Below are 22049 nucleotides of genomic sequence, written 5' to 3'. Positions count from 1 at the left end.
GAGTCCTTATGTGACTTTGGCAATCTTTAGTCAAAATTTGGGGTCTCTTATTTTATATATTGGGTTCGCCAAAAGGCCTGTTCGGTTTTTTCCATAAAATAAAAGACATGTTTTTCATTTTCACCAATAACTTTATTGATTTAGCTATTTTGAGTATGTCAGCTATCTCCCACTATTGGCTTCTAGTGGGTAGAGGCCAGGGGTGCTGCTAACCACATCTTCCAATGCATGACAGCCCCACGGCAAGGAATTTGACCAAAATGTCAATAGTACCAAGAAACTTCACAAACCACTTTTGACATGTTCAATCAGTCATAGAAAATTCACCACACACTGCCCAAATCTTTTTTTTGCATTTCAGTTGTGTTTTTACCTTTCTTGAAATAATAAAGCATAATATGCTGAAAATATTGCATATTCTTCTTCTATCTTCAGTATTAAAATGGCTGCACAAAAATTCACTAATTTTGATGTTTTTTTAAATGCATGCTGATAGGACAGCTGTCACAATATACAATCCAACAAAATTGTTTTGAATGAAGTTAAAAGCAACTAAGCGCTACTAGAGCCATTGCACAGAAAAAATGTAACGGGCTTTTTGGCCAACCCATTATGTTCTGTGTTTCAGGTAAAATTTTAAGCCTGAGAACTGTATCCTGAAATACACATAAATTTTTAAAAGTTTTCTTTGGCACAAGGAAAAAACTGTGGTCATTGTAAAAAAAATTAAAAAATAGACATACAAATGAAAATAAGCAGGAAGAACACCCCTCAATCTCTCTCACTGTTAACATCAAGCTTTTTATGACACGCAAGTATACTTTTGGATATATGATTACATATATTATTTTCCAATGGATACTTTAAACTTTTTCAGTTAATCTTAAAATTCAAAAAATTTATTTGTTGAATAATATTCTATTATACAGATATAAAACAATTGTGTGGTCTGTCCTCAGTTATTTCTGTGAGCTCATTCTTTTATTTTATTTTTATTTTTAAAAACCAGAACATTTATTGTGGGGCCAATCATAGAAATCCTTAAGAGGAACTGGATGCTGCAACAGCTGTCCTCTTGGGTTTAGGTGTTGTTCCTTCACGAATCCATGCCTGAATGTGCGGTATGCAATTTTTAGGTGCCTCATGCAACCAGTCCCTGTGGTGTTTCCTCGTTTAGCCTTGGCGCTCCAGTTGTGATGCGGACACCGGTCCGCAGTGTCTGTGGCGTTATGGATGAGATGAGACAGATTCACACGAATTACAGAAATCCTGTGGAGAAAAAGGGGTGACACAGCAGCTCTCTTTATGAAAGAGAGGGCTGGCCCCATCCCTTGCCTGGACAGGCTTTTATTGCTTTTCTGGGCACATTACATTGAGGATGGTCCTCATTTACTATGCACAGGTTTGCTTTAGGTGGTTACCTTTTACAGAAAACAAAGGAGAGGATGTTTCTAATTACATCAAAAAAGAAGGATATTTGCAAATGCAAAGGGAAAAGTGGTTGAACTGGTTACATTCATCCTTGGGAGGTTTAGCATGGTTTTTAGGAAGTTACTTTAAAGATATGCAGTGAACATTTGCTGTCTTGATTCAGGGTGAGGGAGTTTTAGCAAAAAGCATGTCTCAAAGCAGCCTAGGTACAATGCAGGCCTGATTCTCCACAGGAGAGCCTCTGTGTGGGTCCTGTGTGCCAGACCTAGCTCCCCACTGGCCTTTCCGAGTGGGGGCTGGACTACATTTCCCATATCACATGGATGGGTTCCCTATGCAGTTGTACTTCCTTTTCTGCTTGATGGTAGTTACGCTTGCTGCAGGTGGACTTCCTTTTTTTTTTTAAATAGTTTACTTATTTATTTTTATAGAGAGGGCAAGGGAGGGAGAAGGAGAGAGAGGGAAACATCCTTGTGTGAGAGAAACATCTATTGGTTACCTCCCCCACATCCCCAACTTTGGACTTGGTGCGCAACACAGGCATAATCAAACTGGTGACCTGCAGGCTGGTGCTCAACCCACTGAGCCACACCAACCAGGGTGCTGCAGGTGGATTTCTGAAGGAGGTAGGCCTTGGAGCCACAGCCACGGCACAGTGTGCACGTCTTACTACGCTGCATTATCTTGCTTCTGCAGCCAAGACCAAAGAGCTCATTCTTTTAATATACTTATTAAATATCTATCCTCAACACTTGGCCTTGCCCATCTTTTCTCACTCAGTATTATCACCCAGGTAATCTCATTGATGGCTCACAGCATCAATTGTTAGGTACATGCCAGTGACTTCCAAATTTACAACTTAACTTACAAGCCTCTTCTGAGTCCCAGCCTAGGCATCTAACTAGTTATTTAGCATTTCTACTTGTGTCAAAGACACCTCAAACTCCACATGTCCATCCTAGACAGAACTAATTAAAACCCCTCCCCCTAACCTGGCAATCTTTCAGTGTTTCATATCTAAGAGAATGGAAAGATCACCTTGTTCCACTGATGGAACAAGGAATAAACCATAAACTTAGGAATCACCACTGATGCATTCTTCACTTCTCCCCATATCTACTGTATTACCAAATAATACAATTTTTATTCTCCTAAGTATCTCAAGTCCTTTAATTTCTTAGTGTCTTCAAAGCCAACATCTTAGTCCATGCCACAGGTGGTAAACACAAGGCCCGTGGGCCGAATCTGGCCCTCCACCTTGTTTTATCTGACAGCACATTGTTTCTACCTGGCCGCAGCGCCAAGCTCTTGCTTAACTGTTAAGGAGTAGTTACATTTATACAGTCCTAAAATTACATTTGGCCCTTTGAAGACAACCAAGAGGCTGATGTGGCCCCCAGTGAAAATGAGTTTGACACCCTATGCTATGATCTTTGGCTAGATCAACTGGTTTCTTGCACCTAGTCAGGCCCCCATCTTATACATTTTCTACATCATTGCTTCACAAAGTATCTGTGGTGAAGGACCAGCTTTAAAAAACTTCCAGTCTGTCACAAAGCATTATCTTTGTAAAATACAATAAAAATAAATTACTGGTAAAATGAAATTAAAAACAAAGATGTACAAAATAAAAGCTTTGTATTCTTATTGGATTTAACAAACATAAAATTGCTGTCAAATTGGTATAAAAGTTTCTGAACACTCAATTTTTGCATTTAACTTGATGTGTACTGTTGCATCTCCAGTGCTTAGCGTAACGCCTAGCATATAGAAGACACACATGAAATGAAAGATATAAATTTGGTAATTTGGGGCCACTCAGGTTGTTTCCAATGATTGGCCACTATAAATACCACATGAACATATATCTATAGTTATGTTTTCATCTGTTTAGGATCAGTTCCTAAATACAGAATTTCTATATGCAGGGTAGAGATATATCATTTAAAAGGTTTTTATTAAGCTAAATTGCCTTCCAGAAAAACTACATCCTGTCCACATCAACACTGAATGGGAATGGGAATGGGAATGAGCCTCTTTCTCTGTTAAGCTGCTTCACTCAATTTAACTACTTGTCTTGGCCTCTGTATTGGGGCATCTTTGAGGTGGGGGAGCACAGCTTATCTTCCCCTTATCTCCAGTCCGCATTCCAGAGAAGGGTTCCTTATCCTTGTGATACTAACCTTTGTCCCAACTAGACTAGTTTGAGTGGTGGGTGGAGGAGGCAAAAGGGACCTTGGTTCTTCTGGCTGCCCAGGTTCTTTGGTCTTCCCTGACCCTGATCAGATCTCCCATTGTGTTTCATTTAGCTTGGCAGAAATTTTGACTAAGCTGTTGTAGAAAGCCACTTTGGGATTGCTAACTGTAGGCAATAAAGATATCTCTTGGCAAGGCTCGATGGTTTCCAATTTGCTTTCCAACCGACCGATTTGACTGAAGCTTGTTCTTTCTTGCAAGAATGAGATGCCAGAGATAGCCAATTACATGACTTTGGATATTTTTTGACTTTGAGATACAGAAAACATGGATTCAAGCAAATAGATTTATTGTCTTACATAACTAGAGTCCAGAAGTAGGATGGGCTTCCAATTGGTAAAGATCATCAGTGACTCCTTTATGTCATTATGGACCCAGGTTTATTCCTCTCTTCCTTTGTGATTCTCAGTGGAGGCTTTATCCTAACACTGGCTTCCTGTGGTGGCGAGGGAGCTTCCAGTAACTATAGAGGACAGAGACTTCCTTAGTGATGTCTTAGAGTAGAGGCAGGTAAGGGCTCTCCACGAAAATGGAAAATCTTTTCTCTCAGTCTGATTGGACCAATGTAGATCACATCTAAAATGTTTCTAAGAGCCTTTTTAAGCTTTAGATTTGATAGGCACAAAGTCATTCTTTCAAGTTACAGCAGTTTACCAGGTCCTTTGAAACCACAGAATGAGGATTGTGACTTCCCAGGGATCCTCATGACATTACTTATTTTGAAGTCTATCATTGCCGCCTCACCCCTTTTCTGTTATCAATTTACATAGTATCCGGGACTCTGGTTTTCAAGTGATAAATACCCAACTCAAACTGGCTTAAGGAAAATGGGAATTTATTGATACATGGAAGTGAAAAGGCTGTGGAATAGTCTGGCTTTGGGCAGGGCTAGATATAAGGGCTCAAGTGATGTCTTCTATATCCTCCTTTTCTCTCTAACAGATTTTCTCCATTTCGTAGTCGTGAGGGACACTGGAAACCCAAGACTCACATCTTATCAAGCTTAGCCATTTCGGTAGACGAAACATCATCGCTGATAACTCTGGAAGAAAAATTCCAGGGAAGATTCTATTTGGTCACATTCTATTCCTGAATCCATTACTGTGGCCATGGGAATGGAATACTTTGATCGGTCAGGTCTGGATCATGTGTCTACTATGATCAGGAAAACAGATCGGCCACACCTAAACTACTTACAAGTGGTTCCTCTCTGGACAAGGGTTTAGTTACTATAAGGAGGGAAGATGAATGCTGGAAAGACAAAAATAACAGCGGCTCACTATAATAGAATTTTAGTAATTCAAAGGAGGCAGTTTTACTAGAGCAGTAAAACACAACTTGTGGTCTCCAGCCTTACTGAATCAGACACTTTGGGGGTGGGGCCAGCAATGTGTCTTAATAAACCCATCAGGTGATTATGATGCAGAATAAAGCTCGAGAACCACTAAAAAATGGTTTCCTTCAGGGGCTGTGGAAGTGCAATGGAACTGACAATTAATTCTGGGTATGGCGGGGCAGGGCAACGTTTCTCAGGTGAGATGGAATCGAATTTGGGCCCTAAAGGAGGAGGCAGACCTCACCATGTGAAGTTTTCATTTCTTGCTCTCCAACTTCCTACTCTTCTTTTTCATTGAAGCCTGTCTGATGCCCATTTATCATATTGTCTGTTGAGCCATATTCTGTCTCAGCTCTTCCTTGTCCTAGAGAATCTTTTTCTTTTTTTCTTCACTGATGAAAACCTTAGACATCCTTGAAAATTCATCTCAAACTTTCCTCTCTTCCAGGAAACCAACCTTGCTCGGTAAGCTCAACTTTCACTAATATGTATCTACTCTGTATGCCTTGTACTTTCATCCCTTTAGTACACTTATTGATTGCTTATATACCAGGTACTATGTACTGGAATTGCGTAAGTGAATTATACTATCTGGTTTAAAGGATCTGCATATTCTTTAAGAAGAGATCAGAAAGCCCTCTAAAAAAAAAAGGCTCTACCTACTCACCAGCATATGAGACTGCATAGTCCTGCGCATCCTCACCACTAATAATACTGTCAGTCTTTCTCATTTTTGCCAGTCTGGTAAGCGAACAATATCTGATGCTGTTGTAATTCACAATCCTTTGATTACTAATAAATTTGAACATCTTTTCTTTATGGGCTATTTGCATTTATACTTCTACAACCTGCTTGTTAATATCTATCTTTGTTCAGCTGATGTAACAGAATATCATGCTTTGGGTGGCTTATAAAAAAACGAAAATTTATTTTTCACAGTTCTGGAGGATGGAATTGTAAGATTAGGGTGCCAGCATGGTCAGATTCTGGTGAGCACCCTCTTCCAGGTTGGAGAGCGACACCATCTTGTATCCGTACACGGCAGAAGGAAGGCTGCAGAGCTCTCTGGGGTCTCTCTTGTAAAGACACTCATTCCACTCGTGAGGGTTACACCCTCATGACTTACCCTGTATTTTGCCATATATAATGCACACTTTTTTGCTCAAATTTTTGAGAGAAAAATGGGGATGCACATTATACATGGCTATAATGGTTACATGCCATGGCTATAATAATCCTGTGTATAATGTGCACAGAAACCATGGACGCGCATTATACAGGGTCAAATACGGTACCTCCCAAAGGCCCCACCTGCTAATACCATTGCATTAGGCATTAGGATTCGAATTTATGGATTTTTTAAGGAGCGTGGGACACAAACATTTAGTCCATAACAATATTCTAGGCTTTTTAGTTTTTATTTTTTAGATTATCATACAGAAAAATAGATTTTTTCTTTTGGTGTGCAGTTCTTTGCATTTTAATGCATGTGTAGGTTTGTGTAATCACCATTATAATCAGGGTAAAGTACAGTTTCATCACTCAGAAATTCTCCGTTGTGCTAACCCTTTGTAGTCACACTCTCCCTCCATCCACAAACCCTGGCAGCTACTGATGTACACTTAATTATTAGTTTTGTGTTTTCAAGAATCTAATATAAATGGAATCATGTACTATGTAACCTCATGAGATTGGACTCTTTCACTGAGCATGCCTTAGATTCATCCAGATTATTGCATATATCAGTAATTTGTTCCTTTTCATTGCTGAGTAGTGTTCGATTGTATGGATGTACCAAAGTTTGATTATCCATTCACCCATTGCAGGACATTTGGGTGGTTGCCAATTTGGGGCTATTACATATAAACCTGATACAGATATTTGTGTATAGGTATTTGTGTAAATATAACTTATATTTCTCTAGGGGAGATACGCAGGAGTGGAATAGTAGTCCTCCTCCCCTTACTCCCAGGGGATACTTTCAAAGACTGCCTAGTGGATGCCTGAAACCATGGATAGTACCAAACCCCTATACAAGGGGGGACCCCCAAAATGGCATTGTCTTCTGGAGGGTGGGCCCCTTGTAGTACAGGCTTCCCCTGCTAGGTGAGTGTTTTAGAAAACCGTCTGTATCAGTGTACCAACTGGCGTTGTTGTAAGAGGTTGCGTTCAGCTTCAGTCAGTTTTTTTGAAGACTCTTTCAATGAGTTTGTGCATTTCACGATGGTTGATTTACAAGTCCACCTTCCCACACCACACTGAGTTTTCACCCGTTCTTGACCAAAAATGGCATGACCCACCCCTCCCCTATGTCCCACCCTCCCTATTCACCTGATCTCACTCTGAGCAACTTAATTTTTTTGTTTCCTGGGATGAAAAATGTCCTCAAAGGGAAATGTTTTGCTGATGTGGAAGAGGTGAAACAAAACATGACAGAGGCACGAAAAGGCACCAAAATCAATGAGTTCAAACACTGTTTTGAACAGTGGGGGAAAAAATCTTAATAGGTGTACTGCATCAAATGTAGAGTACTTTGAAGGTGACTGAAGTTTAAACATGTAAAAATAAACACATAATTTTTTATAAATAAATTGCAGGGGTTTGGGGTCCTCCTTCGCATATACTATGTCTTTTCCTACATGTACCTACCTATGATAAAGTTTATTTATATATAAGGCACAGTAAGAAATTAACAATAACTAATAAAATGAAACAATTATAACAATATACTGTATTAAAAGTAATATGAATTTTGTCAATGTCTTTCTCAAAGTATCTTATTGAACTGTACTCACCTTTTCACTTACAGAAATCATATAATGGCTTCTCTTTGGCATATTCAAATTGCCAGCATCACTATTCCTGCACTCTGGGGCCATTATTAAGTAAAATAACAGTAAATGGGACACAAGCACTATGATACCATGACAATCAGTCAAATAACCAATGGCTACTAAGTGACCAAGTGGCCAGCAGCATGTACAGATGGAGACGCTAGACAAAAGGATGTTTCACATCTCAGGCAGAATGGCCCAGGATGGCATTTCATCACGCTACTCAGAACGGCATGCAATGTAACACTTATGAATTGTTTATTTCCGGAATTTTTTTTATTTAATATTTTTGGACCAGGGTTGACTGTGGGTAAGTGAAACCACAGAAAGTTAAACTACATATGAGGGAAGACTAATGTACAATAAATGTCTGTTTAACTTCCTAAGGAAATGCCAAACCATTTTCTAGAGTGTCTTCTATTTTGCATTCCCACCAGCAATATCGGAGAGTGCCGTGTGCTCCGTTTCCTATAAGCATGTGATATTGTCAAGTTTTAGCCATTCCAATGTGTGTAATAGTATCTCGCTGTGGTTTTAATTTGCATTCTCTAATCGCTAATGATGTTGAACATTTTTTCATGTCCTTGTTAGTGAAATGTCTGTTCAAGTCCTTTGTCCGTTTTTTAATTGGATTGTTTTCTTATTCTTTAGTTTTAAGAGTTCTTTTTCTATTCTCAGTACAAGTCCTTGTCAAATATGTGACTTACACATATTTTCTCCTGGTTGGTAGCTTGTCTTTTTATATTTTTAAGGGTCTTTTAAAGAACAAAACTTTATTTTGGCGAAATTCAATTAATCAAATTTTTTCTCTTTTTAGATTACGGTTTTGGTGTCATGTCTACCATGTCATGAATTCTTACTCATCTATCCTCAGGTCATGAAGATTTTCCACTATATTTTCTTCTAAAAAATTTATGGCTTTATGCTGTACATTTAAATTTATGGTTCATTTGAGGGTATTCCTTCATCTTCTATTTTCTAGAAGAGATTGGGTAGAATTAGTGTTATTTTTTTCTTTTTAATGATGAGTAGAATTTACCTCTATAACCGTCTGGGCCTGGAGATTTTTTTTTCTTAGAATGTTTTTAACTACAAATTCAATTTATTTGACAGTTACAAGATTATTTTGTCACCCATTCCATATTGGGTTAGTTTTGGTAGTTCAAAGAATTAAACTACCTGTCATGAAAAGAATTGGTCCCTATCATGAAAATTGTAGAATATTGACATAAAATTGTTTGTAATATTCCTTTATTTGTTCCTTTCAATATTTATCTCATGTCACCTCTCTCACATCTGATATTGATCATTTCCTTCTTTTTTTTTTACTGGCCAATCTCACTAGAGATTTATGAATTATACTGATCTTCCCAAAGAACCACTGATTTTCACTGATTGCTCTATTGTTTTCTCATTTTCTATTCCATTGATTTCTGCTCTTATTTTTATCATTTCCTTCCTTCCACTATCAGGGGTGTCCAACCTGCAGCCCACGGGCCACATGTGTCCCAGAATGGCTATGAAAGCGGCCTGACACAAAATTGTAAATTTACTTAAAACATTATGAGATATTTTTTTGTGATTATGTGTTGCAATTTTTTTTAAAGATTTTTTAATTACTTTTAGAGAGAGGAGAAGGGAGGGAGAAAGAGAGGAGAGAAACATCAATGTGCGAGAGATACATTGATCAATTGTATCTCATACACCGCCGACTGGGGACCTGGCCCAGAACCCAGGCTTGTGCCCTGACTGGGAATCGAACCAGCAACCTTTTGGTTTGCAGGCTGGTGCTCAATCCACTGAGCCACACCAGCCAGGGCAACATGTCATAAAGATTTAATGTGTGGCCCAAGACAACTTCTTCCAGTGTGGTCCAGAGATGCCAAAAGGTTGGACACCCCTGTTTGTTTTGGATTTATTTTGCTTTTCTTTTGTTTTAGTTTCTTAAGGAGGAAGATTATTAGATTATTGATTTGATACCTATCTTCTTCTAATATAAGCTCTTAATGCTAAAAATTTCCCTCTGAATTTTGGTAGGATGTATTTTTATTTTCATTCTGTTCAAAATATATTTCTTTTGAGACATTTTCTTAGACTTGTGGATTACTTAGAAGTATATGCTTTAATTTCCCAGTATTTGGAGATTTTGTTACCTCTCTGTTATTGATTTCTAGTTTAACTGCACTGTAATCTGAGAACATTCTTAGTGCAATTTTAATTGTTTTACCTTTGTTAATTTGTTTTATGACTGAGGACATGGCCTATCTTGTGAATGTCCCTCATGCACCTGAAAAGCATCTGCATTCTTGTGTTGTTGTATGTCATGTTCTATAAGTGACAGTTAGATCCAGTTGGTTAATAATGTTATTCAGTTCTTTATTTTTGCTGTTTTTCTGCCTGCTAATTTTTTTTAATAAGGCAATAGGCTGTGTTCCTTTTCTTTAAAAGATTTTATTTATTTCCAGAGAGAGGAGGAGGGAGGAAGAAAGAGAGGAAGAGAAACATCAATGTGTGGCTGCCTCTTGTGCTTCTCCAACTGGGGACCTGGCCTGCAACCCAGGCCCTGACTGGGAACCAAACCAACAACTCTTTGGTTCGCAGGCTGGCACTCAATCCACTGAGCCACACCAGCCAGGGCAACTGTCCACTAATTTTATCTGCACTGAGAAAGGAGTTTTGAAGTCTTCAGCTGTAAGGCTTCATGTATTGTTTTTTAAAAAATTTTTATTGTTATTCAATTACAGTTGTATGCCTTTTCTCCCCATCCCTGCACCCCACCCCAGCTGAACCCACCTCCCTCCCCCACCTCCACCCTCCCCCTTGATTTTGTCCGTGTGTCCTTTATAGTAGTTCCTGTGCTTCATGTATTTTTAAGCTCTCTTAGGTGCATACATATATAGAGTTTTTATGTCTTCTTGATGACTAGACCCTTTTTATAATATGAAATGTCCTTCTTTTTTTTTGCATTCTAATTTTCTTTGGCTTGATGATTACTTTGTCCAGTATTAGTACAGCCACTTTGGTTTTTTTTAAGTGTCATTTATGTGGTATATATTTGTGTTCTTTTATTCTTAACTTACCCATGTCATTATATTTGAAGTAAATCCTTTGTAGACAACATATACCTGCTGTTTTGCTTTCCACAGTTTCAGTTAGCTGCAGTCAACCATGATCCAAAACTATTAAATGGAAAATTCCAGAACTAAACAAGAAATAAGTTTTAAATTGAGCAGAGTTCTGAGCAGTGTGATGAAGTCTTATGCCATCCCTCTCTGTCCCTCGTGGGGCATGAAACATTCCTCTGTCTAGTAGACCCATGCTATCCCCAGTTGCTTAGTAGCTATCTCTGAAACCAAATCAACTGTGGTGGAATCACAGTGCTTGTGTTCAGTAACCCTCACAGGGCTTGTGTTTTCACCTCGCTTTACCTCTTCACGTAGACATTAATCGTGTCATGTCATCGTAAGAAGGAAGCACAGTACAATCAGATATTTTGAGAGAAAGACCATCCTCACATTTTTACTATGGTACATTGCTATAATTGTTCTATTTTATTGTGTTACTGTTGTTAATCTCTTATTGGTCTAATTTATAAGTTACACTTTATCATAGGTATGTATGTAGAGGAAAAAACAGTGTATAAAGGTTTCAGTACTGTCTGTGGTTTCAGGCATCCACTGGGATCTTGGAACGTATTCCTTGCGGATAAGCGCCGGCAGGGAGAGCTGTGTTTTATCCGCTTTGATAATCTGTGCCTTTAGTTGGTTTGATTAGACCATTTATATTTAATGTAATTATTAATATGTTTGGATTTAGGAATATTATTTTTATTGTCCCCTCTATTTTTGACTCCTTTTTCACTTTTTTTACCTTTTGAAATATTTGAACATTTTTAGTATTTTGTTCTAATTTTTTAGTGTGATTTTTGAGTGCATCAGTTTGTATAGAGTCTATTTCTCTTTTTATAATGTTTTTCTTCTAGGAATTAAAAAGTACATACTAAGCTGTTCAGAGTCTACTTATAATCAGTATTTTATCCCGTTACCTGGAATGTAGCAACATTCCACATCACATGTAGGTCTATTTTTCTTTCCTCTATGTGCTATAGTTGACTTATATACATCTAAGTATGTCAGAACTCCCAGAAGGCAATAATTTTTGCATTCAGACATCAGATATATTTAAGGAACTACAGTGGAGAAGAATAGGACATTACGTTTACCCTGATGTTTGCTTTTGGGGGGTTCCTCTCTTATTCTTGATTTTTGTGTATATTATTGACACTGAGTTGATACAAAATCAGTTTTGTCTAATATTGGTATAGCTACTTCAAATTTATTTTTTAAATAGTTTATTTACTTCAGGTCTTTTGAAAGAGTCAAGATGTGTGTTGGAAGTGTAAGCAGGGTAGAAGATGGCTGTTGCTTGTAGAAGTGTAGTTTAGAAAGAGTTAGAAGAGAAGAGGAGAGGAATTTTCTGGCCCAGGCTATTGCCTAATGGTTTAAAAGAGATCATCTCCCAAGAAAAAATATGTAAGGCCCAAGAAAGACCAAGGTCTTCTCTACAGAGGTATGAATTTAACTCTTTTTACAGAAAGGAATTTATAACAAAGAGTAGTATAAAATACGTCATTCAGCTTTTTATTATTGGTGTTTGCTTGATATATGTTTCCATTCTTCTTCTATCAACCTATTTGTATCTCAAAGTCTAAAGCATGTGTCTTACAGACACATATAGTTGGATGTATGTTTTTATGTTTTTATTGAACCTGACAATCTCTGCCTTTTGATTAAATACTTTAACGCGTTTTCATTTAGTGTTATTGATCGGTTTGCCATTTTACTTTTCATTTTATGTTCACCCCATGACTTTACCCCTCAGTTCATCCTGTATTGTTTTCTTTTGCTTTGTGAATACTTTTGTAGTGTATCATCTTAATTCTTTTAATGATTTTCCCCATATGTTGATATTTTTAAAATTATTTTCTTAGTTATTGCTCTAGGGTTAAGCATATACCTCTTAACTTCAGAATCCATTCAGAAAATAAAGTTAGATCTCTATTTTAGATAACAAAAATGTTAAGTTTTAGATTAATTAAACATCTAACTATAAAAAGAAAATTATGAAGTTGCAAACAAGAATTTAAAAAGCGTAGGAGAATTTTTGTATAATTTGTGGGTGTGTATGCTTCTGGGGATGGGGCAAGGCTTCTTAGCCAAAAAGAATACTCAGAGGTCATAAAAAGATTGATTACATTTGATTACATTTAAATTTTATAATAACAAAAGACAGAGACAAAATATTATTGGAAGAAATCAATTGCAACATATTTGACAAAAAGTTAATATTCCTATATCCTAAGAATTATCTCCTGATTTAAAAAAAGAGACAGTCCTCCTTGGAAATATGAGCAAGGAATATTAAAAGGTTTTTTTAAGGAGGAAATGCACATGGCTAGTAGATCTGAAAGGATGCTCAGAAAAAAAGAGTTAAAGGATGCTCAACGACACACACACATGCACAAAATGCACAAAATTTTTTACCCATCAGGCTCATTCATTCATTCTTAAATAAACGCTGAATTTTTACTGTGTGCCAAGTATCCTTCTAGGTATTGGAAATAAAGCAGTGAAGAAAACAGAGAAATACTAGAGCTCATGTTCTAGTGGAGAGAGCGAAATAAGAAACAATATGAAATAAACTATATGGCATGTTAGAAGGTGATAAGTGCCATATAGAAATAAAGAAAACTTTGTAAGGGGGCAACATAAATGAAAGGAATTTAAGAGGTTACTGTACCTAACTCTAGGGAAGTAAGTTTGAAAACCTAGATGACGTGGATGCTTTTTAGGAAGAATATAAATTACAAAAGTGATTGTGGAGGACAAAGAGAAGTTCTAATCAAATTAGATATCATAAAATATCTAGACAAAGTTGTTCAAGAGCAGCCCCTAGAAAAAGCACCCGAAGAGAGATTTCAGAGGTGAATTCTACCAAACTAAAGAACCGACAAGTCCAATGATATTTAAGTTTTTTCAGAGTTCAGGGGGAAAAGTGAGGTTGTGGAGAAATGGTCATTTTCCTATGTATGTAATGGAAGTGGGAATTCATACAGTGTAAACTCTTTTGAAAGTATTCTAACAAATCTATTAAAATTATATACATATATAAGTCTTCTAGCAAAGTCTCACTACTGAGATTCTAGCCTTAAGAAATAAAAATACTAGTTCATAAGGCTGTTTGTTTATAGCAATATTTGCAGTATAAAAAAGACTCAAAACAACTTCAGTGTTTAATAACAAGTTGAATAATTCATGATGGAGCCATACTATGAATATTATGCCACAATTTAAAAAGAGAGAGGATTATATAAGTTTATGTGGGAAAATGCCTGGCTGATATGTAAATTTTTGGAAAGAAGAATAAAGAATAGTTCCCAATACATGCAGATAACATATTTGTGTATATATGCATGACTGCAATGTATGGACAAAAACACATTAAAATTTAACATTGGTTATTTGGAGTTTGGGGAGAGCTTTTTGGTCATTTCTTTGTTGTCATTTGGCTTGTTGCCTTAGGCCGGATTTTTAGTTTGAAAGGAAAATCTGATAAGATATATTTTGTAAGAGATTTTTCTTCCTGACTTTTCTAATGGGCATAAAACAAATACATCAACTTGGGTGCTGGGTAAAACTGGTGCATGCGACTCAGGGCAGGTGATATGGTTTCTTTGGTATCAGTAAGGCAGGACGTGTGAGCTTTCCCAGATTTTTCCCAGTGATTGAGTTTTTATGTTGTTGTAGTAAGTAGAGTAACCTTGAGAAGTTACTCAAGTTCCCTCAAAACAAGGTTTTTCATTGGTAAAATAAGGGTTAAAAATACCACACGTTTTCATTATGAAATGGTATATGAAAGGATTTTGAGTGTTAAGGTTTTAACTCGTTATTTTTTAAAATTTATTGATTTGAGAGAGAGAGAGATTTTGTTGTTCCACTTACTCATGCATTCATTGGTTGACTCTTATGTGTGCCCTGACCAGCATCAAACTGCAACCTTGGCAAAATGGAACAATGCTCTAACCCAGCTGAGTATCCCGCCAGGACCAATTCAACATTTTAATTGAATTCTCACTTCCTGACATTTTGAGTCGCTATGAGATATACCATATACCATATCTCATATATTACATATGTCATAGACATGCATATATGTCTTATATCATATATGATAGATCTCATATATATATATATCCCTACATGATTGCTGTAGGGATTGGAAAAAATGCAAGGCGAGAGGGTAAAGGTAGGTAAAATCTTAACCATGCAAAGCATTATGATATCAAGTGCCAGATGAATATTACCTAACTTAATGTATTAGTGAAGGCAAAAACGATCGGGGAAGACTTCACGGAGGAGGTGAGACAATACAGGTTAGCGATGAGCTTGATTTGGATAAGACAGGTATTGATACTGCCTGGCGCTTGGGTTTTCCAAGACGCCCTTGCAGGTGCGAGAGCGACCCCTTCCGGAACCAAGCTTCCCCGGCCCCTTTTTCCGTGCCTCCGGGCGAGCCCGGCGCGGGTGGTACGCAGGCGCCGGGAGCTGAGGAGAAATCGCGAAAGCTTGATATGCGCGCATGCGTGCAGCTCTCTGGAGGCGGTGGCTTCTTCGGTGTCGAGACTGGAGGCTGAGCGCTAAACTGTGTGGGGCGCAAATGGGATCCGGCTGTTAGTCGGGTAGGCATAGGTAGGACCGCGGCTTCGTGGGGAGCAGGGAGCTGGAAGGCGGGAGCCCATAGCGTTGGGGTCCTGAGCCTTTCGTGTGAGATCCGGGCCGACTATTGTATTTGTGTCGCAGCGGCTGCGTACAAAATGGCGGCGGGCAGACGGCGGGGGCGGGAGGGGGTTGGGGGACCCCCGGGATGGGAAGGGAAGCTTAGCTTCTCTGCTCCCTCGTCGGCTCACCTCACTGCCCGGGAGGCCCGGGTCGGGCACCGGTGCTAGGACCGTGCTTCCGAAAGAGTCGCCTGACGCCGTTGCACTGGGCCAAGGAACAAACATCCCTTTGGCAAAGGCAGCGGCGGCCCCTTCCCCTTAGGCGCCGGGCCTGCCTGTACCGCGCCAGGCCTGACAGCCGGAGCCGGCGGTGGGGAGGAAGCCCGGCGGAGGGGGTAACCATTCCCACTGGGCCTTGGAGAGAGGCGGTGGAGCTGGAGCTCGCCCTGCGGCTAGCGACGCCGTGCAGGAAACGGGGAGAGAAGAGCGTGTTTGGGCCCGGGGCACTCGGGATGCAGGGGGAGTGCTACGACTCGCGGCTTCTGCTGATCGTGTTTCTTCCGCCTGCCTGGTGCGAGTATGCGAAAGATTGTCACCTCGGTGAGGGACGTGGAGGGCTCACAAACGGCCCTGATGGGTGTTTCCCGGTCTCTCCGAGGGGTCTTGGGTGCGGATCACTTGTGATGTGTCTCTGTCTGAGTCCTAGCCCCGGGCCCCGTTCTGTTAAAGGTGGGGGGAGGATGTGGCCGCCAGCGGGAATGCTGGAGGGCGTTTGACTCACAGCTCCTGGCGTCGGAGGTAAATGCGAATGGAGGAGACGTATTCCTGCAAGATCTTCAGTGGCACTAGATAATGAAGGGTGCCTCGAGCTAATTTTTGTTAATCTTAAATTTTACTTTTAGGCGAAATTTGGGGGGAAATCTGTTTTAATCTGAAGGAGTTCTGAAGAAAAACGTGTTACCAGGATCCGACGACTTATTTGCATTCGAATTCTTTTTGCTAATGAGCTTCGGAATTATGCACAAAAATTTGTCTTTGTTTTTTTCTTTATTTTATGTAAAGAGTTATTTTTCAGGGATGTTTGCTGGTCCGTATTTGCAGTTAAAATTGATAGCCTGGAAAAAGATTTACAGAGAAGATGAATTTAATGAAGTTTATACACAAAAATAAACGCATAATTTTTATTATTTCAACATAACTTTAAATTCTGTTGATATTTAGGTATTCTAGACTTAGTGGGGTTACGTAGCATTTTTAAAAAATTTGACAGCGTTTCATTACACTTTATTTTGTATTAGCACACACTGTAATAGGCATTTTTAAATTCTTATGTGGACTCTATATTGATACCATAAACTATGCTGGGCCATTCCCTCCTTGGTTGTGTTGAAGCAAATAAGGGTAGAGATCAAACAGTTGGAAGAAATCACAAAATCTCATTTCATTTTATTTTTATTTTATTAGAATCTCATTCATTTTATTAGCTAATTCATATCACAACATATTACCTTGAATGTTGGTTATATTTTAGTTTTGTAATCTCTTGCATGTAATCTTTTGTTATGGAGGGTGTATATAGCAGATGCTTTTGGTTTAAAAAAATGCTTCTTTGGTTAGTGATTATTTCATGGCTGTCTTAAAGATTTTTCTCTTGGGTGCTTTTAAGAAGGTGATTTCTGGAAATTTTGTTTTTATGTAGTGAAAGAAAATGAGGGAAATAGTTTAATGGAAAGAGAATAGGCTTTGGAATCCGAAGATCTGGACTTGAATCCTTGTTTTTCCCTCTTGCTGTATGTGTGAGGTTTGGGGTAAGTTATTTTAGTCTTTCTGAACTTGTACTTTCTTATCTGTAAAATGGTGATAATACCTGCTTGGGGATGTTGTGAGGATTGAGTGAGACAGTATGTGAACACACTAGGTGCTTAATAGATATCAGCTGTTACTTTTATTACAACCTGTGGATACTCTCTTGTAATGAAAAAGACAGGCCTTAAAAGAATTTAGGTTAAATTGATAAAATTTTGGAGCTGAAAGATTACCTAATATTTCATTAAAATACTTTGTGCATCTGTAAGCGTTATAGATACCTGTCTTGTAGCATTTATCAAAACATAGTGCAACCATTTATTTATATGATTAGGTTCACTTTCGTATCTGTCACAGTGCCTGGTAAGTGTTAGTTAGATGCTCACAATTAGAGTGAATGAACTCAGCTGGTAATTGTCAGAGCCAGGATAAGAGCACAGAACAGACCCTTGGAGTCCAGATTTTACTATAGCTAAATATTTACTGGTCAAGGTTTGGATAAATCTTTCCAAAATCTTAATAAAATACTACATACTAAGAAACAGTATTTCCAGTATAGGTTCCCAGTAATATAATTTGGGCTGTTTTGTGTAGAAACAGGATTTGTTGAGTGTTGGAATGTGGTTAAGAGATCCTCCAAAACTGAAACGAATTATATTTGTGGAATGCTAGTAAGCCCCCTTTGTATCCATCTTTACCGATTATTTCATTGCTTTAACTTTATTGACTGTAGTCTATTTGTGTAGTCTATTTCAAAGTCTATTTGAAATTAAAATGAAAGGAAATAGATAAATGGAAGATAAAAAGCGTAACAAAAAGGAAGAGGGTGAGGAAAAGGTGAGGTATAGAAATAAAACATAGCTCTAATGATCAGTGAAGTTCTTGTCCTGGCCGGGTGGCTCCGTTGGTTGGAACGTCCTTCTGTACCCAAAAGGTTGTGGGTTCGATCCCTCATCAAGGCACGTACCTAGGTTGTGATTTTGATCCCCCATTGGGGCATGTTCCAGAGGCAGCCAGTTAATATTTCTCACGTTGATGTTTCTCATTCTCTCTTCTTTCTCTCCACTGCCCCCACCCGCCTCTACCTTTTTTGTTTTCCTTTCTCCCTCTCTCCCTTCCTTGGGTGAGCATTTTACTTTAAAAAAAAAAAAAAAGTAAGAAAGGTTTTGCTTTGAAATAAAAAGTTTTAAGGTACACATTTTGATGTTTTCTTATTGGGTACTTATATTTTAGGTTGTTTTTCAACTTTGAATCCCTTAAACACCAAAATGTTTCTATTGTTCCAGTCTTTTTAAGGTTTTTATACTTTTTTCCTGCCGTCCTTTGCTTCACAGCCCACGCTCAATCCACTGAGCTACACCAGCCAGGGCTGCAGTCCTAATTTTATCAAATTTTAAACTAATTTCTTTATTGTCCCTGCTAATGAGCGAATATTGCCAACTGTTGTTTTAAATTTCTTCTTTAAAAAACATTTTAGTTTTAAACATGTACAAAAGCAGAGAATATAATACAATGATTCACTACCCATGTACCTATCATCAGCTTTAACAATTACAAGCTAATGGTCAATCTTGTCTCTACCCTCCACCCTTTTTTTTTTTTAAAGCAAATCCCATATCATTCATCAGTTTATAGTTCAAAAGTTTCCTTCTAAATATTTAGAGGAAAACATGCTTGACACACCTAAAATAATAATTCCTTAATGTTATATATTTAGTTGGTGGTCAAATTTGCCCAGTGTATTTCATATACTACACACATGTATACATGTGTTAATTTCTGTTTCTACTACCATATTGAAAATTTCAGAAATTATCCAAGTTAATCAAAGGAGCAAATACCTTACCTGCTTCTTAAATACCGTATTGTTTACTGTCTACCATTTTTTGAGCACTTATGGCATGTCAGGAGGTGTAATTTAATTATTTTCATATAACATTGTTAAGTGGGTATTGTTTTTCCATTTTTTCACATGATCAAACTGAGTCTGGGGCTAACTAGCTTGAGTGGGGTGACATTTTTAGCAAGCAGCAGGGCCAGAATTAAAACACTGAATCTAGGGTCAAGTTCTTAAAAAACACTATGCTACATTAGTGTTAAATATTTATGGGAGTTAACCAATTTTGCATGAAGTCATTTAGTGGCAACCCTCCTACAGGGTGGGTGTCTTCAGATCAGTGGAAATTTCCCCAAAGATTAGATTATGATGCATTGCATAATGGGCTGACTAGCAGCCAGTAGTTAGGGAGCGAGCATGATGCAGAAAAAGAGGGGCCAAATTCGGGCATTTGCTTAGTGCTGATGTTTTTTACCATGTTGCAGGTTTTCTGCCTGTTGCCATACTTGCTTATAGTCCAGTCCTTTTTTGACTTAATATATAATATGTAATAAGTTAGATATTCCAGCATTGGACATACTTTGAGTCATTAACTGGTTTTGAGTGAGTGAAGCCCTTGCTGACAGGAATTCCCTATCTCTCCTCTCTTCTCTGTCTTCCTACACCCCCTCACACAACTATCCCCCCCCTAAACTATTTGAGCATAAGTTGCCTACATTGCATGCTCCTTTACCCTAGTTTATTTTATAAGAATAGATATTTTCTTTCATAGTCACAGTATAGTTACCAACTCAGTACATTTAACATTGATAAAAATCTTTGATTACCATTTTTTGATTCTGTTGATTGACCCAATAATGTTCTGATCCTGTCCCTCTTCCTCAGGACAGGATCAGTCTAGGATTAGATAATGGCAGTTAGTTGTCCCGTCTCTTCGGTCTTCTTTACTCTGGAACATTTCCATAACCTTCTTTAGCTTTGTGAAATTGACATTTTTGAAGAATACAATCTACTTAAAAAAAATAGAACATTTCTCATTTTGGATTTTTGATATTTCCTCTTAATTAGATTCACACTATGCATCCTTGGCCAGAAAAATCATCTAAGTGATGCTATGTCCCCACCATATCACATCTGGAGGTGCATGGTGTCCATCTGCCCTTCATATTTGATGTGTTTGGTCACATATTTGGTCAAAATGTTTGATCTCCCCACACCACCCCTTGAACTAACTGGCCTGTAGAGAGACATTTGAGGATTTAACATGCACAGATGATTCTTGCCTGAGCCAGTCTTTCCTACAATGATTACAAAAATGATGATTTTCCAGCTAAGCAATCCCTCTACATTTACATAGTTCTATTGGTATGTAGTTATGGACTCCTGGTTTTTTCTGTGGTTTATAATTTGTTACTATCCAGTTCTTTTTTACTTCCATTTTGTATTTATATGTTTTGTCTTCCACAGTGAGAACCCTGGCTTCCAGCACTATCAAAACACTTATTTGCTCTTAACTTTACCCATACTGCTACAAAAAACAGCAAACCCCCCAAAAGAAAGTACTAAAAAGAATAAGAATTTATTTGTAGTTCTCCTTTTTTTCCTAGCTACCCCAAAACTGAGGGTATATAAATCAAACAGTGGGCTCATAACTAACTTGCATTTGCCCTTCAGTGGGTTATAGTATACATTTGAAAAATTATTGAGTCAGTTTACTTTTAATTTTATATTTTTCCCTCCTTCCCATCCTTGTTTTATTTTTTTTTTAATGTAGATTGTTAACATGCCTTTAAAAGTCAAAACTATGTAATATGATGAACTTCATGAAATATCATTTCCATTTCCTTTTAAGACTTACTTCTTGCAGGGTTGTCCAACCCCCTGGCCGTGTATGGCCCAGGATGGCTGTGAATGCAGCCCAACACAAAATTATAAATTTACTTAAAACATTATGAGATTTTTTTTGTTTTCATTAGTGTTTGTGTATTTAATGTGTGGCCCAAGACAACTTTTCTTCTTCCACTGTCACCCAGAGATGCCAAAAGGTTGGACACCCTTGCAGGTAACCAGCTTCATTGTTTTCTGTGTTACCCTACCTATGTTTCTTTTTATAGCCATAAACAGATATTTGTTTCTTATTTTCATTTTTTACACATAAAAGTAAGATACTATATATATTCTTTGTACCTTGTAAAGACTTTAAGGCATTTGGCATTTTAGGCATTTGGTAAGATAGTTTAGGTATACTTAAATTGAAGATTTTGGAAACCTATTTTAGGCAGATGGGAACATTTTTTTTGCTCACATGCTTCATGAAAGAAGGGAACAACCAAATGGAGGGGAGGGCAAGAATGCAGGCAGGTGTCAGGCACAGTTGAAACTAAGTAGTGAATGTCTTCAGCACTGTATTTACGTACCTTTTGGTCCTGCTTACCTCTGTTATATACTGGCTGTTTTGTTTTAGTGTTTGTGCTTTCTCACTGAAGTAATAATAATGCTGTCAACAACATTTGAGTTTTATCAGCATCCATCACTTTTCTCATTCCTGGTTTAAAAAAAAGAAAAAAACCCAGGAAAGATTTCTTTATTCCACATTGGATCAGGTGGTTTCTCTTGGACTATGCATTATATTTGTTGAGGGTAGCAAAGTAAGCAGGACCACCAGTGCACATCTCCGGGGCAGCACTTACTATGAGTACAATATTATGTTACTATGAATACCATTGTGTATGCAGTGGACATGATCGTAAAATATTAAAAGCACCTCTAATT

At 38.0% G+C, this 22049-nt stretch overlaps 1 protein-coding gene across 3 annotated transcripts in view; it reads left to right on the top strand.

Annotated features, from left to right (window-relative positions):
- Window positions 1–15455: 15455 nt before the first annotated feature.
- Window positions 15456–22049, top strand: part of ZNF638 (zinc finger protein 638) — a 74668-nt gene continuing 68074 nt past the window's right edge. For 2 of the 3 annotated variants that reach the window (XM_053923673.2, XM_024552688.3), the window contains exon 1: window positions 15481–15605. The gene's annotated coding sequence lies outside the window, so the exon portion shown is untranslated. Of the gene's footprint in view, window positions 15606–22049 lie in introns of all 3 variants that reach the window. The other variant, XM_024552687.3, reaches the window with a different exon arrangement.

The sequence above is a fragment of the Desmodus rotundus genome, chromosome 5 (genome assembly GCF_022682495.2).
Source record: "Desmodus rotundus isolate HL8 chromosome 5, HLdesRot8A.1, whole genome shotgun sequence".
NCBI lineage: Eukaryota > Metazoa > Chordata > Mammalia > Chiroptera > Phyllostomidae > Desmodus > Desmodus rotundus.
This window is presented reverse-complemented; position numbering and strand designations above follow the sequence as displayed.